Here is a 4392-nt window from a genome sequence, read left to right as displayed (position 1 = left end):
GGAGTTGTCTTACCAACTCTGAGAGGCCAATTAATTAAGAGAAAAAAAAAAAAACTTTTGAAGTGATAATCAAGCTCTAATAAATTTGTTAGTCTCTAAGGTGCCACAAGTACTCCTGCTCTTCTTTTTGCGGATACAGACTAACACGGCTGTTACTCTGAAACTTGTCAGATGGCTATAGCAACTCACTTCTGGCCTGGCACGATTGCCCTCAGGTGGGTGTCCTGGAGCTGGAGGATAGGGGCAAGCTGATCCCCAAACTCCAAAAATGTCTGCTTCTTTATGTGAAAGTTCTGGACCCCCTGCTGGTCATCTCAGGTGCGCATGACAGTGTGATCCCCACAAGTCTGTGCTTGCAGCCCCACTCCAGAAGCCCTGGTCTATATAGGGGCAATCTGCAGCTAGGGCAACAGGCATGAGCAGCATCAGCTGGTTTGCAGCTGACATGTTAGTATGCCCCACTGAGAGGTGCCTTCAGCAAGTCAAAAACTGCTGCTGAAATGTCCACCAGTGTCTTGCAGATGTTCTGCCTGTGCCCGAAACAGGACCGACAGCATGCGGTAGTGAAATTCTTCCACCAGGGCAGGATCCCTGTTGGCTCCGGCTGCAGGGAGTGTGAGGAAATAAAATGTCTCAGCTGGATGTGTTCATGAGCTAAAACAACCCAAAATTCTTCCAATCAACTCCTGCAGGACAGACAGACAAATCACATTCTCCCATAACCCACTATGGAGAAAGCAACAGAGCGGTTTCAGATGCCAGGGTGATAGGAATCCTGGAGTACAATAGTACACGACCATAGAAGCTGAAGTTCTGAATTGGGTCTGCATAGTGTACTATGGACATGCGTTCACAGTTGTGAGGCCTGAGTTTCTATTGCAGCGTTGATGCTCAAGCGTGGGCTTGGAAACATGAGTCCACAAGCCCAGGTCCCACAGACTCAGGCTTAGTGTGTTGTGTAGACATATCTCTGGTACACTATCCCCTATTTTTTTTCAAAAAGTGTTGTGGATTATTTAAAAGTTGATTAAAAAAAATACTTTACACTGCTAACAAATACTTCTCCTGATGTGCTTGATCCAAAATCTGCATTGGGTCACTTCCTTTGATGGCACTGGGCTTTGGATTAGGCCCTATGTGTGAGCTCTCTGATCACAAAATGTTTCTTTTAACTTAGCCAGACAACAGTTATTTGTTACCAGTGTATTTTAGAAAACAAATGCTATCTAAGAGAGAATACCTTTTTTATACTTTGTAATCAAATGTTTTAGTTTATTCTCTTTGAAACTGGCATATTTTTTGGAGGAAAGGATCTGGGAATCTAAACGCTTGGCATTTCATTTTTGAAAACCACAGTATCCATTCCTAAATTACAGCTACTAACGAAATTGTCTGCAGTTGTATCCATTAAGCAATTTTTATATCCTTTTCTTCCTTTTGTTCAGCTCTCCATTTTCCTCCCACTTCTTTCGTTATCTTTCTATCCAGTTTTCATTTTAACACCTTCTTCTCATTAAATCCTACTCCCTTGTGCGTACCCCTCCTCATTCCCTTGTTCCATATTTTCGGAGGGCTTTGATGCTAAAATGTTAGCCATGACAAAATGGCTATGTACAATGAACATTACATATGCAATGGAGTTAAATCTCTATAGATTCTTTTTTATGAGATGTTTGACATAGCAATTGTATTTTCCTCATGTATGAGAAGTATATTTAACAAGCATTCAGATATAAGTACATTTCATCAGGAACTTTTCCACAGGGAAAGCTGTCTCAAACTGCCCCAGTCCTTCCTTTCATAGTCTTACCCAAAAAGGGAGAGATCAGAGACATTTCATTAAATTTATTTAAGGAACCCTTAATGAAGAACTTTAATGCACCATGGGCTTACAAAGAAAACAGATTTTAAGAATAACACATAGCTCATATATTTCTGTTCATTCAGTGAACAGATTTCCAGCAAAAGCCTTCTATACAGGGGCTTCCAATAAGAAGTTCAAACATGTCACAGTTCCTACAGATTTCAACTCCTCTGTCTACTCTAAAGGTCCATTTACACTTGGACACTGACCATTACTAACAGTGGTTGTCAGCAACAGATTTTACCTTGAACCCATGCTGACAATAGTTTGACTGCTCGTGTAGATGGGGCAACAACATTTTAGCAATGTTACCAAAAGCTTATTACATCACTGTTTCATCATACTTTCTGCAATAATGATGCTAAAAATAGTTTTGTCCCATGCACACAATCCACTTCAACACCAGTTCAGAAGGAACCTGCTGATGACAATGGTTGCCAAGAATGGGTCAATGTCCTAGTGTAGATGTGGCTCCACAGAGTCCTGGGCTATACAGCCAAATACAGATGGGACACCTGAGTGGGCACAGCCTGAGCACAGCATGGCCACCTACTTCTTAGAGAGAGTTCAAACATAGTATATCCTCAAAATATATACTGTAGGGCAAATAATACCACCTCAGCCACTGAGAGGTACTTGAGTTTCCTTTCAGATTGGAAATGAGACTTTTGCAGTATGGTATAGTTTCCTCACTGGTCCCCATTATACGATATACCAGTGATCTGAGAAAATCACTGAAACAAGAAGATCGAACGGTGTGTTGTATAACATGTTTATTAGTATGCACTGTGTGTATATGTTTTGATGTGTTTATGTAAATATATGTTAAATAAAACAGGTCTCAAAATGAGACTACATGCAGTGATGTGGTGTACTAGCACCTGTCCCCAGGTGTTTAGTTAGCAGCAGTATGAGTTTTAGGCCCATTTTGGAAAATGTTCTAGAATATCCCCATGGAAAAACGGTCTGACTGAGAAACAATAGTGGGAGTTAAGATCAACTCAAGACTGAAACAGAGAAGTGGGACAGCTGCAGTTGGACCCTGATGCCCTGAATTAGGCCTGCTCTATGTTTGTAAAGTTGTCCTGGTATAACTATGGAGGTTAGGGGGGCTGATTTTTTATCAATACAGTTATACCAGTATAAGCCCTTCTGTGGACACAGTTATATTGGTTTAACTTATTTCGCTTCTTGAACTGGAATAAGCTATACTGGTATAATCACTTTTATACCGGTATAAATGCATCCACACTATAGGGGTATTGTTTGTAGCAGACTAGTAATTTATATTTGCATAAACTAGGCATGATGGTATAACTGAAGTGGCAAAACTTTTTAGTGCAGACAAGTCCTTAGCATTCTGAAAAAGGAAGTATACAATTTCAGCAGTCTATAAATGCTGGTAAACCCCAGAAGGGACATTTATCCAGAGTGAAGACCGTGAGGAAGCATCTGCAGACCTGACAGTAGGAGGGAAAAATTCATGTAGCCTCCAGGGGTACAGAGAAACATTGTTGTGACATCAGCACTTCCCCCTCCTACTCACCAGAGGAAACAGGAACTCTTGACAAGGAAAGGAAACTCCTGCTGCTTGGTATGGTATGTAGCCAGTGTTCACATCATTTATGCTGTTAACTTCAGAGAAAGCACATCTTTCCAGGCATTAGTTTTGGAGAGAGAAAATGTAGAGGGAATTTCTAGCATTTTAGAAAGAAAGAAACAGCGTGACTATGAGGCTAAATTCTATCTACTGATACTTGAAGTGTTGTAGCAATGTTGGTCCCAGAATATTCGAGACAAAGTGAGATGACGTAATATTTTTATTGGATTAATTTCTGTTCATGAGAGAGACAAGCTTTGGAGGCTACACAGAGTTCTTCAAGTACAAGATAGTGCTCTTTTTCAAATTGCTACATATTAATAACATGGTTTCCAGACTTGTTTTAGAAAAATCTATTTGAGCAATTATCTGCGTTATCTGTTAACTAAAGATCCAATTTTAGGAATTGCTCAGCTCTCTCAGCTCCTAATGAATTCAACAGTTGAGGATCCATCCTCCTATTCTTCCTCCCCCTCTTAAATAATTTTGTATACTACCGTCATCTCAGTAAAAATACATAGATTCATAGATTCATAGATTCTAGGACTGGAAGGGACCTCGAGAGGTCATCGAGTCCAGTCCCCTGCCCGCATGGCAGGACCAAATACTGTCTAGACCATCCCTGATAGACATTTATCTAACCTACTCTTAAATATCTCCAGAGATGGAGATTCCACAACCTCCCTAGGCAATTTATTCCTGTGTTTAACCACCCTGACAGTTAGGAACTTTTTCCTAATGTCCAACCTAGACTTCCCTTGCTGCAGTTTAAACCCATTGCTTCTGGTTCTATCCTTAGAGGCTAAGGTGAACAAGTTTTCTCCCTCCTCCTTATGACACCCTTTTAAATACCTGAAAACTGCTATCATGTCCCCTCTCAGTCTTCTCTTTTCCAAACTAAACAAACCCAATTCTTTCAGCCTTCCTT

The 4392-nt window shown here is 40.6% G+C and overlaps 1 protein-coding gene across 1 annotated transcript in view; it reads left to right on the top strand.

Moving 5' to 3' along the window:
- Positions 1-3399: 3399 nt before the first annotated feature.
- Positions 3400-4392, top strand: part of FANK1 (fibronectin type III and ankyrin repeat domains 1) — a gene marked incomplete at its 3' end in the record, with an annotated part of 67961 nt that continues 66968 nt past the window's right edge. Inside the window, 1 exon segment of the mRNA XM_034776512.1 lies at positions 3400-3463.

The sequence above is a fragment of the Trachemys scripta genome, chromosome 7 (assembly GCF_013100865.1).
Source record: "Trachemys scripta elegans isolate TJP31775 chromosome 7, CAS_Tse_1.0, whole genome shotgun sequence".
In the NCBI taxonomy this organism is placed as follows: Eukaryota; Metazoa; Chordata; order Testudines; family Emydidae; genus Trachemys; species Trachemys scripta.
Note: the sequence above shows the minus strand (reverse complement) of the source record. Positions and strands in the feature narration are given on the sequence as shown.